Genomic DNA, 12,500 nt, shown 5'->3' with positions numbered 1-12,500 from the left:
GCTAACCTCCCCAACTTTTGGCTCATAGCCACAGCTGAGCCTGGTGCTCAGGGGGGCCTCGGAATAGTCCCCCCCCGGCTGCTGTGCCAGACGGGCCCGGCCCCCCCCCCCGATGAACTGACTTGATGGTTCGGTGTGATTGAGATGCAACCATTATTTTCACACTGTGACTGATAGACCACCAAACCACATCCTCAGGTCTGTGGTCCTATACTCACTATCTACTGTCTCCTTATGGGCACACTGAAGCCCCAGGAAACATGGCTGTGAGCCGCGCACACACGTGTGTGTGTGTGTATGTGTGGCTCACAGCCATGTGTTTCTGGGTGGCTAGCTGACATTTATACACCTAGAAATTCTAAGGATCTAGCGTTTGACTGGATGAAAGAACCTTTCTTATGGTTTTGATAGGTTCAAGTGGTTCACATTTCTACTCAAGAGCAGAAGAGCACTTAATGTACACACTTATTGTGTGTCGTATTTAGTTATAGTACTTGGTTATGTAGCATCTTATCCTAGCTATCTTTGTCATATACGGTGACTGGGTTAACCTAGCGATTTTCAGTGTTTTGCACTTGGTTCTATGAACATCCTTACTGTACCAACAGCGATATATTTTCTCACTTTCTTATGACAAATGTACTTATTGTAAGTCGTTTTGGATAATAGCGTCTGCTACTTCCCTAAATGTAAAGTATAAAAAAAAAAAAGTATATGATTCATGAGAACATGCCAAACCCAGGTACAATATATTGAAGACTAAATCCCCTCCCCTTTAATGAGCTGTTGATTGTTCCAAGAACACCAATCAAAGTGATTGAAAATGATATCCAACAATAACCACTTAGGTTGCATGCAGGTACGCAGTATTAGCTTGCTTTGACTAACCGACTCAGTAATAAAGTCTTGAAAGTCGTGAGTTTTACATCCATTTATTCATGCTCAAACATCTGGGGTGAGATATGGTGATACATTTAAAATGGATATAATGTTATGGCCTCCCACCCATTAGAAATGTATTAAAATGTACTCTAATACCGCATTATCTCAAAACCTTTATCCCAAATTTCCATCAATTTGACTTTCACACAGTAATTAATCAGTTATCCGACTTTGTTTATGACATCTTGATTTAATTGGAAAAAAAATCATAATTAGAATCTAGAATATTTTTTTTATGCATTCAAATTGAAAAGGACCAAAAAAATGATATATATAATTTTATGTGGTTCCCTTTTTCATGTTTCAGTCCATGCAAGTTATTTTTTTAATTATCTATTCACTGCTCCAGGGTTCAATAATAAAGAGAGAGAGATGAGAGAGAGCGAAAGGGAAGGAGAGAGAGAGAGAGAGCACGAGAGAGAGAGGGCACAAGAGAGACTGAGTGAGAGAGAGACAATTACAGAGGGAGAGAGAGAGAGCCACAATAGAGTGTGAGAGAGAGAGAGAGAGAGAGAGAGAGAGAGAGAGAGAGAGAGAGAGAGAGAGAGAGAGAGATAAAGAGCTAAAGTGATGATGAGGGAGAGAGAGTAAGTCGGAAAAGCTCTGCAATATTGTTGGTGGGCACTATTTTCTAAATGATAATAGAGATTGTATTGATGTCTCAGACCACATGTCCTAAATCATTTATCAAGTGGAAGAGTGCTCACAAAGCATTTCTAAGAAACCCATCCCTGGGGCCTGAAATCATACGTTATCTAAAGTGAATATTGTAAATGCTGTTCTGTTGAGAGGACCCACTTACAAATCTCACTAATGAGCTCTTTGTCAGGCCCATATGAGGTGGCAAAGATATAAATCTGCTCTCATCGGATCTGTCCCCTGTTTCATTAAATTGCTACATCTGTATCTGTCATTTAAATCTCTGGACCACGGTTGTTGCGTGAACTGATGAGGGGGTGTGTCTCTGTGGTTAAAGAGAGGGTTTTGCAAACTTTACTATACAAAGAAAGACGTTTATGTAAAGACATTGATCCCAAAACCCTATCTTAGTTTGGGTAGGTTTAAAATAACCATTATTAGTACATATGATCCCAATGAGAGAAGGAAGGAATCGGCAGATGAAAACATTTTATATAGAGTTGTCATTTCTCACACATCCCTGCTTTTGGTGTGTTATGATCTGCGTATAGCATGAGCATGGTAGCACACTGAATGAAAGAGCACAAGATCAAAATAGTTCATTTTCCATTGCAGTTATCAGGTGTTGTGGTGAGAGCAGGGGTTAAGGTGAAGTAGGTTACACCACCCGCCTCTTGCAACCAACCCATCCAACCCCATGTCCCAAATTAGCTAACACACAAACAAACACACACACACACACACACACCCCTTCCTTCCATGTACACCTCTTACTGATTTTTATCTTCAACTGCCCCCCCCCCCTCAGTTTGTTCAGTTAAAATAAGGTATGCCTTATTGCCTTGCTCCCCATCTTGCTTTTTTGGTTCTTTCTGGTTTCTTCGTTTTTTTTCAGATAACTTTTTTCTCTAACCTCAACCAACTCGTGCTCCTCACCTCAGGACTTCCTGTCAAGGTGCGCTCGCACCCCCCACTCCCACCTCCACCTCCACCTCCGTCAGCCCACGCACCCACCTTCCACCATCCCTTCAGCCCCCACAACTTTGTCTTCTTCTATTTCTACTTTTTTTTTCCCTTTCTTCCTTTTTCCGTTCCGTCTTTAAATCTGTTTTTTTTTACCCTCGACCGGCGGGTCTCATAGGTTTCTTACAGTTCCATATTACGTTTTTCCTTTTTAAATTTTTTTTTTAAACAAACCATAAAAGCGTGATTCAACCATAAAACATACAACAGACAAAAGAGGAAAAATCTGGCCCTGTAGTGCACAGGCCCGGCTCCCCCTGCTCCCTGGAAAGCCTTCCACCATTCACTGTTCAAAAGGAAACAATCTCCCCCTCCTGAGGTGGGTTGCATGGCTAATGCCGGAGATGGCAGGACAACAGCCCGCTGAATGGCTCCTGATTTGTGAATGCGAATACGTCACTGCCCACACGCGCCGTCCCTCACGTTAAATGAGATTCAACGCAGAGTCACTGCAGGTTCATTGGACTCTATTATAAGGCATTTGAGTGTGACATGTGCCGCTGCACTCCGTATCAATTTCATATGTGCAGATACTGTATGTGTGAATAAAATATTTCTGAATGTATTATATCGCTACGCTATTGTTAGCAATATCGGAAGAAGCCTGTGTGTGTTTGTGTGTGTGTGTGTGTGTGTGTGTGTGTGTGTGTGTGTGTATATGTGTGTGTGTGTTAGTGTATGTGTCTATGTGCAAGTGTCTGTGGCGGCTGTATGTCTGTCTGCACTTGCATGTGGGTACGGTATATATCTTTTGCAATTGTTTCTGTGCATGGAAATGTGATATATTTCCTTTATAGCCACATTATCCACACAATGTCAAAATGTAGTACACACTCAGTAGTGAGATGCATTGAGGGTCACATTGCCATGCCTTATTTTCACGCAATATTAAAGATGCCCTTGTGGACTTAATCTGTTCAGAATTGGATTCTATTTCGGTAAAGGGCTTTTCTTATGCTTGTCCAACGCTGTCAGATAAACATATTGTATGCCGGATGAGGCTCTATTTGTCTCCATGGTTATCACTGTGTTGGGATAGTGAGTAGTCTTTGTGTTTGTCGGCGCTAGCTAGACCCGCCAGGTCTCCAACAGAGAGGCAGAACACTTCTGTAAGGGACATGTTGTATTGATACAGGAGTTTGTATATGCAGATTATTCTTCCCTGCATTGTGGCCATTTTTTATGACTAGCTATTAGGTGTTATTAAACTTTTTTTATTTTTTATTATTAGTTTAATCTGATAATGCAACAAGAGGCAGTTTTTTTTTACAAATTGTAACTAAATACTATTTTGTCCAGTGTCTAACTGCCCACCACCGAATAGCTAGTATGGTCTTCTGGCTAAGGATCACATTGAGTTGAATGGAGACTGAGTAGAAACGACTGCAGCCTGGTAAAACTTGTGTAGGATCTACACGATGCCATTGTGCAGCACAGCTAGATCAATTGCACAGACACAAATATTACACACCCTGTGTAGCTGACATGATCATCTCACAACGCTCCCTTTCTTACTCTTGCATTCTCTCTCTCTCTCTCTCTCTCTCTCTCTCTCTCTCTCTCTCTCTCTCTCTCTCTCTCTCTCTCCCTCCCATGCGCTCTCTTCTTTCCCTGTCTGTTGTTTTTCATCTTTTGTTTCTTGTAGCTGATTTGGGGGGCTTGCATAGTCAATTATGTAGGCAGTAAGAGTGTCGGGAGTGTGTGTGTGTGTGTGTGTGTGTGTGTGTGTGTGTATGTGTGTGTGTGGGGGGGGGGCTTCCATATTTTGGGGTCTGATATTAATATTGTATGAGCACTCTTCTGTAGCGATATCTAAGAGACAGCCTATTAAGGCAGCAGTGGTATGACAAAGGCACAGACATGCACGGACACACGCACACCCACACAGACACACACACACACACACACACACACACACACACACACACACACCATACAAACCCGTACACCTGGTAAATCAGCAATTGTTCACAGGTCGACATAATTAGTCTTTCCCGGATTTATTTTGGTATGATAATCAGAGGGAGTCGCCGCACTGTTTAATATGTCATGTTTGTTTATGTCGACCCTGCCGGTGGCGCGTGCCGCGCGTGCGTTTGAAGTCGGGGTGAAGCAGGAGTTGTTCTTCTTTGGCGGTAATTGAGAAAGCAGGGCAGAATATGTAAGTAACCTATGGAATAAACAAGCAAGATGCACACAAACAAATGCCTATTGTGTTGAAATCATAAGCTACTAAACAGATCATTAATTTTGCGGAAGAACGCATCCTGACTCAGGTTAATTTGTCATGATAATTACAACAGTGAATTGTAAACCGCTCTGTGGAATGTGTGTGTTGTGTGTGGGTTTTTGTGTAAAGAAGCGGTGTGAGAAAATGTGCTTCTATATAAGGTCCTCTCCCTTCCAAACGTCATGTTTTAATTCCACGCCCTGTACACAATTACATCTGTGGACGCACAAAGTCACCTAGCGTTAGTCAATGTTTGATCAACTATCCCATTAAGTATTTATCGTAAGTGCATTTTGTATGCTGAGTTGAACTTAAATATTTAAATTGGAATAGCTCACGTATAGCCAAGCACAGCATATTGTTTCAACTAGAAACGTTTAAATGCACATATGTTCATATTTTGCACATAATGCAAAATATTTAGCTGACTCTGTAATCAGTTCACACCAATTTAGATTAGGATAGAACATTAAAAGGCCTTTAGGTTAATGCAAAGAAATGTGTAGACCTATAATGAACTCTGCATCTATATAACATCCATATTGCTGCCGCAAATAACCTTGTCTTTAATACTTAGTTCCACTCGTTTAGGTAACATCGATCCAGTAATGATCAAGATTGATAAATGGCCATGAACACGATACAAAAAGCATACAAGCAATGAGCCAATGAGAAACCTTTTAGCGTGCAGCCTCCATTTCCCTTTCCTTCCTCTCATAGATTTGTAGTTTATTTAATTTCGATTTGTAGTTTTCTTTCCCTCCAGGCAACACAGTAAAGCCCTAAAACCCTGGCAAGGGGCCCAGATCCAGGTTCTTTAACTGGGGACCAAACTCTGAACACGGTGCCTGTGACCCAACCAGCAGCAGCAGCTGGATAGGCAGAGTTTAGGGAAGTCTTTAAGAAACCAGCGATGCTCCACAGTAATATCAGCAGGCATGCCTCAAAGACTCCGGATTAAGGCCCTCTTTTCCCTCCGCTTAAAAGTAACAAATAACAGCCAAAGCCTTGCATGGAAAAGAGAAGATACAGAGGCAAGAAGGTGGAAAAATAGTCAACTCCGATAAGGATATATATATATATATATATATATATATATATATGCTATATATTATTATTATCATCATTTTGTTATTTTTTATATTTTGCGATGGCACAGCAAGAAAAGGGAAATAGGGAGAAGGGAGTGAGAGAGATAGAGAAAGAGGCAGAGAGAGAGGGGGGGGAACAGGTGAAGCAAAAAGGAGGTAGAAATACAGAAAGGGAGGAGGAGAAATGGGAGGCAGACTCCACATTGCAGCACCCTCCCCCTCTCCCAGCGTTATCAATGTATTCATCTTTCTGTGAAATTCAAATAGCAAAAGAGAAAAAGAGAAGAAGAGAAAATCCCCATGGCTCTGAATGGGGGTGAGGTGGGGTGGGTTCAAAAAAAGACCTGCCATCTATGTATTAGTGCTCTGTAAATATTACATGAGCTCCACATTCGCTCAGTTGTTTGCCATTACTTCCACTGGATTGGTTTATTATTTTAGAAACTATGCCTTGTTTATAGGAAGGAATGACCTACTTCCAAGCCCTGCTCTCGCTCTCTGTCTTCCTCTCTCTCTTTCTCTCTTTTTCTCTTCTCTCTTCCTCTCATCTCTCTCTTTCTCTTTCTCTCTCTATTTTGCTCTAGCTCAGGCTTTCTCTCTGTATTCCCCTCTCTCTCTCTCTCTCTCTCTCTCTCTCTCTCTCTCTCTCTCTCTCTCTCTCTATCTCTCTCTCTCTCTCTCTATCTCTTCCTCTTTATCTGTTCCCAGTTTCTCTTCTGCTCTCTCTACTCATCTCTCTATGACTCTCAATCTCTCTCTCTCGCTCTCTCTCTCTCTCTCTCTCTCTCTCTCTCTCTCTCTCTCTCTCTCTATATATATATATATATATATATATATATATATATATATATATATATCAACATTATCTATCTCTAACTCTCATTTTTCTTTTTCTACCTCTCTCTCACTGTGTCTTACATGTCTATGTAGATGTATCTGCATGTATCTGTGTGGATATATCAACCTTATATCTGTTGCACCTATGGTGATCTCTCTCTCTCTCTCTCTCTCTCTCTCTCTCTCTCTCTCTCTCTGTTTCTCCCCCTTTCTCCCCCTCATCTCTCTCTTTCTCTCCCTCGTTCTCTCTCTCTGCCTTATCCACAGTTCTCTGTGAAATCTCAACTGGCTGTCCCTGCTGAACAATTATGAGGCAGAGAGAGAGTCTCAAATGGAGATGTTTGTAGAAAACAACATGTGTATAATTAAGGTTTAATGAGCTCTTGTCAGGGTGGAATGTGCAATTAGATTGGTAATAGAAATCTCTGCCTGATTACTGGTGGCAAAGGCTGCGCTCTGAGTCAGGCAGCCAGTGAATGAATGAGTGCTGGATTATTTCTGAAGCCTATTGACAGTAGGAGATAGCGCTGCCGAGTACATTTACATTTAAATACGTGTCAAGGCCTCAGATTCAGTTTTTTTCCAGGAAAGGGAAGTTAGGTTCCTTTTTTTTTCTTTTCGTATTGATGTTCTGTTTGTCAGGCACACTTAAAAAATTACTGTACTTGTTTACACAGGGCGTGGGTGCCTTTGGGAATGCAGCCGTATACATGATTTACTTTCTGTAGAGTAGGAAAGAAATGTTGGATTTAAAGTCATTAGACAAGACGGGTCATCAATAATATCAAAATGTTATTTTGAATGTGAGCTTGCCCTTTTTAAGTACAGTACATACACATATATGTTTTTATGATAAGATATCTACTACATTACTATGGAAGTTATTGATACCAGGCGATTGACGCTGTTCTGTGGATTTCCTAGACCCAACACTCTTCTCTCTTATTTACCGTCAGCTTATTTATGTTCTGTCCCTAATACTTACAGTAGGTTGAATGAAAATATAAGGAAGAAAACTGTTGGCATCGTCGATATTCTCGCATTTTTACCTGTTCTTCTTCTCTGACATTCTTTTCTTTGACTTACGGGAAAATTGTGCTTGTGGCCTCAGTAAACGGAAAAGAGCTCCTATACACAAAATACTGTTTGGCTGTTTCTGAATGACTTCTCTGCTCAAAGAAAGGGCTTCTTTGTTGGCCTCTTGGGGGCCTGCCTTTGAAAGGCTGCTATTGTGCAGTAGGCACTATAATATAATTCAAGTGGTTTTAATAGATTTAATGGAACCACATCATTTTCTTGCCCTGCCTACGAGGAAAGCCAGCCTACCGTAGGAGATCAGGTTGAAGATACCAAAGCTAGGTCTTAAAAGTAATGTAATTTATAGATGTCCCCCACACACACGCACGCACAAATGCATGAATGCGCGTGCGTAGCGTTACACAGCGTAAACAGGACTTGAATTTCAGCTATGCGTATGCGTGTGTGTGTGAGTGTGACTGTGTGCACGCGCATTGTTGTCGTTGTGCTGCTCAGAGACGCACAATGGTGCAATTGTACAGCCACCTGAAACCCAACACCCCACCAATGCTATGAGGGGTCAGGGGCAAGGGCTGGTGGGTGGGTGGGTGGGTGGGAGGGCGGGGTATGGGGTTCGGTGGCTGTTTTTTTGTTCACGGTGCATGTTAGACTGACGGACTCATCCATGTTGTTGAACGACCCCACAAGCCAGTGTAGGTAATCCATCCAGTGGTGGAGCCATGGAAACGCCACATGGCCTGTGTCTCTCTCTCTCTCTCTCTCTCTCTCTCTCTCTCTCTCTCTCTCTCTCTCATACCCCTCATTCCACAGGACTATTGTTTTGATTTTTTTTTCTCAAACATGATTAGATAGGGGAGGGGGGGTGGGGGGGGGGGAGGGGGTGAGTGAGGGGTGTCGTGGTGCCATCCTGAGGTGGGGGGCCCTCCCTCCCTCCACATCGCGTGACGGACACAGCCGTAGAGCCGTATGATGGACGTCATAGCTCCGCACAGATAGAGGCGATTAGCTCCGCCAGTAAGTGGGCAGGAGAAGAAAGACCCTTCCTCCTCTCAGGGAGACCCCCCCAACCCCCACACACACACACACACAAACACAACCTGGTCCACAGCTAAATACATATATACTTATAAATACTTGAACTCACGTCTTGCAAGATTTCAGGTTTTTCGTTTTTTCTGCTTGGGGAGGGGGGGGCATTTTGGTTTTTCCACCCAAAAAAATCTATCCTGATGTGTCTCCTTTCTCCCTCTCTCTCTCGCTTGCTCTTTCTTATCCTCTTTCTCTTGCTCATTCTCTCTCTCTTTCTCTCTCTCTCTTTCTCTCTCTCTCTATCCCTCTCACTCTCTAGTGCTCTCTCTCTACCCTGTGTTCTCTCTTTCTCTCTCTATTGCTCTCTCTCAATATCCCTCTCTCTCTGTCCCCCTCTCTCCCTCTCTCTCTCTCCCTCTCTCCCCCTCTCTCTCTCTATCCCTCTCCCTCTCTAGTGCTCTCTCTATATCCCTCTCTATCTCTCTCTCCCCCTCTCTCCCTCTCTCTCTCTCTCCCTCTCTCTCTCTCTCCCCCTCTCTCCCTCTCTCTCTCTGTCGCTCACTCACTCTTCAGTATTTGTCATGGTAATGTGAAATCTCTGCAGCTCCAATTTATTTCTCGCTCTTTCAGCCGAGAGAAAAGCAGCCATTGGGTTTCTCTCCTCACTGGTTTGTAGCGTGTCGTCATTTAAGAGGTAATGAAGACCATATTTCATCTGTGTAGAGTTATACGCCGGGGCGTGGCAGAGACGCTCTGTTAGGTGAAAGAAATATTGTGGAATGCCTAACTTTGTTATCTTTATCTCAATGGGATCAGAGAGTGTGTTATTAAACAGGATAGCGATCGGGGGTGAAAGGCAGGCGCACATTCACGTGTGCACTGCATTCTGGGTATAAACATGTGCACTGCAGGACCTTTACAGACACATGCACACATTGCAAACGCACACCCACATGCATTGTACCCTTAAGCAATGCCGGTGGGTAGAATATATGCACACACACACAACGGGAAGGCAAACTGTATATTTAAATGGAAATGCATACAAATGGTGTGTGCGCTTGCGCACAAGTACACAAATATGTGCAAACAAACAAATGCACACAAACATGCACATTCAATCCATATCTGCTTTCCAGCACACCCTCCCCCGATCCCTTTGTGCTGCTGCGGTTTTGTGCTGGTGGATATCTGTCTGTGTGTCTGTCTGTGTTTGTCTTTAATGTGTGTGTGTGTGTGTGTGTGTGTGTGTGTGTGTGTGTGTGTGTGTGTGTGTGTGTGTGTGTGGGGGGGTGTTTGTATGCATGTGTGTATGTGTGTGGAGGGGGCGGTGTGGGAGGGATATCAGTGTGTGTGTGTGTGTGTGTGTGTGTGTGTGTGTGTGTGTGTGTGTGTGTGTTTGCACATAGTACGTTTGTGTTTATGCAATTGTGTGTGCACCTGTGCCTTTGTATTTGTGTGCGGTGTGTGTGCGTGTGTTTGTGCATGCGTGTGTGTGTGTTTGCACACAGTACGTGTCTGTTTATACCATGCATGTGCACCCGCTAGCAAATGGCGTAATGGCCGCCATCCTGACACAGGTATTTTGACTGCTGCCTCTTTCAATCTTCACATTGACTGACATGCAATTAGTTACGCTGGGCTAGAAAAAAAATCGTAATAAACAACCAGTAGGAGGAGCAGAGCAACCCATGAAAGACTCTGGAGCTGGGAGGGTCCACTGCTTCTAGGGCTCACACTTCATTTTCTTTTCCCTAATCTAAATTTAAAACATCCATGGCCATAATTACAGAGTGCATCTCTTGTCACACAATACAGACATACATACATGCAGTCAACCACCAGCTTCTGCTACCCTGTAGTCAGGTTACCACTGTTCTATGGATCTTTCGTTTCACAAAGCCTGTCATTGGTTTCGATAAAAGGAGTGCCATTTATTTAAAAATAGTTGCTCAGACAGAATGGAAAGCAATGTGTGAAATGCACATTTGGGACTTCATGCTGACGGCTGATCTTATGCATTTTCCTTTCTTCAAGGTGTAGTAAGAATTTGTTTCTGATTACGATTAACATAGAATTTATGTATTTATTTCAGATTCATAATGATATTTCTTAACCAATCTTAAGACACAATCACGCATATGGGCTATTTTTCTTTATTTTAGATTTTAGATTAAAAGCGTTGGTTAAAAAATGCATCAATCTTCGTTTCCCCCCGACCAACCATGCACAGCGAGGGAAACGTGGAGTGCACGTGGGTAAATACAGTGACATTTACTTAATGAAAACCCCATACTGTAATGTTGAACAGACAATGCATTTGAACGGCTGGTGGAAGGGTCTGGAAGCAGCAGGGCTGTGTTCCACTCAACAGTTGTTCTGTAACCCCAAAGCTTGTGGTGTACTTCCTGCATCAAACTGACATCGGCTTGGCTTTATGCAAACACATTGCTATTTATAACACCTCTCTCACCCTTTACTGCCTCGCCATGCGCTCTCTGTCGCTCTCTCTCTCCCTCTCTCTTTCTCCCTCTCTCTTTCTCCCTCTCTCGCTGTGTTTCTTCCTTCTCTATTGCGTGCATACCAATCGCCTATAGTGAGACTGTTTAATGTATTGAAACTATGTTCAACAATGAGATAAAATACTATACTTTTTTTCTGTACATTCTGTACATCTCTTCTTCTATTTGCCTAAATTTGACTTTCTAGCTTGCTCCTCTCTATCTCTATCTTCCTCTCTCTCTCTGTCTCTCTCTCACCTTTGCCCTATTATTCCTTTTTCCCCCACATCCTTCTTTCTCTCTCTCTCTCTCTCTCTCTCTCTCTCTCTCTCTCGCTCTCTCTCTCCCCCTCTCTTTCTTTCTGTGTTTTCCTTTGCCCGATTGTTTCTCCTGTACATTTTGACTGCTATGATTAATGATCTGTAAGCCTCAGAAAAGCAAACAGGGGACGGGATGCCAAACTTGCCCTTCTCTTTTACAAACCTCTCTGCGTTTTCTCTCAGAGCCTCACACATGTTATTATGACTGAGAGGGGTGGATCTGCATCATAGACGAATATGATTCATACGTACACCATACATTAGTGGAACACAATACACCCCAAAAGCTCAACCAGAGCCTCCGGCCGTGGTTCTAAGCACACGACATAAAAACCTCCACAGGACCTTTGAGCCTTCCAGCGGTCAGTGGTATGGTTGGTGCCTGTGACATGTAAAGGAAGGTATATGATGGGGAAGGAGGCAGAGGAAGCAGGACTGGAGTCCACATCCTGGGAGGGAGGAACGAGTGGCGCGCATGAGCTCTGGAAGGCGTGTGTTGTTGTGCTCAAGGGCACACCACCACCGAAGGGGGCGCGCTCACAGGCCTGAAAGCCCTGATTTATTTAACAGATCACAGGACCATTTGAAAGTGGATCAGACACGTTAAAGTGTTGAATTAAAAGCTTTGCTGACGGTCAGAGGAATGGCTTTCTCTTGGCCGCTGCTGTGAAATACTAAACGACGGTCGGGTATTTTTACTAAATATATGGTTTCAAATGGAATGGTGTTATAGTGGACCGTTTTTCTTTTTCGAAGAGGCGCAGTTGTTCAGCCACACACTTTGTGCTTTCCTGCATCTTATCGTGCTGTTTTATGTATTTTATTTCTATTTCATGGTGATTAAGTGTGC

At 43.1% G+C, this 12,500-nt stretch overlaps 1 protein-coding gene across 4 annotated transcripts in view; it reads left to right on the top strand.

The window, feature by feature from the left end:
* tox2 (TOX high mobility group box family member 2) overlaps positions 1–12,500 on the top strand; it is a 104,796-nt gene that overhangs the window by 45,699 nt on the left and 46,597 nt on the right. The window lies entirely within an intron of this gene.

Source organism: Micromesistius poutassou, assembly GCF_964030765.1.
Source record: "Micromesistius poutassou genome assembly, chromosome: 2".
Classification (NCBI taxonomy): domain Eukaryota; kingdom Metazoa; phylum Chordata; class Actinopteri; order Gadiformes; family Gadidae; genus Micromesistius; species Micromesistius poutassou.
This window is presented reverse-complemented; position numbering and strand designations above follow the sequence as displayed.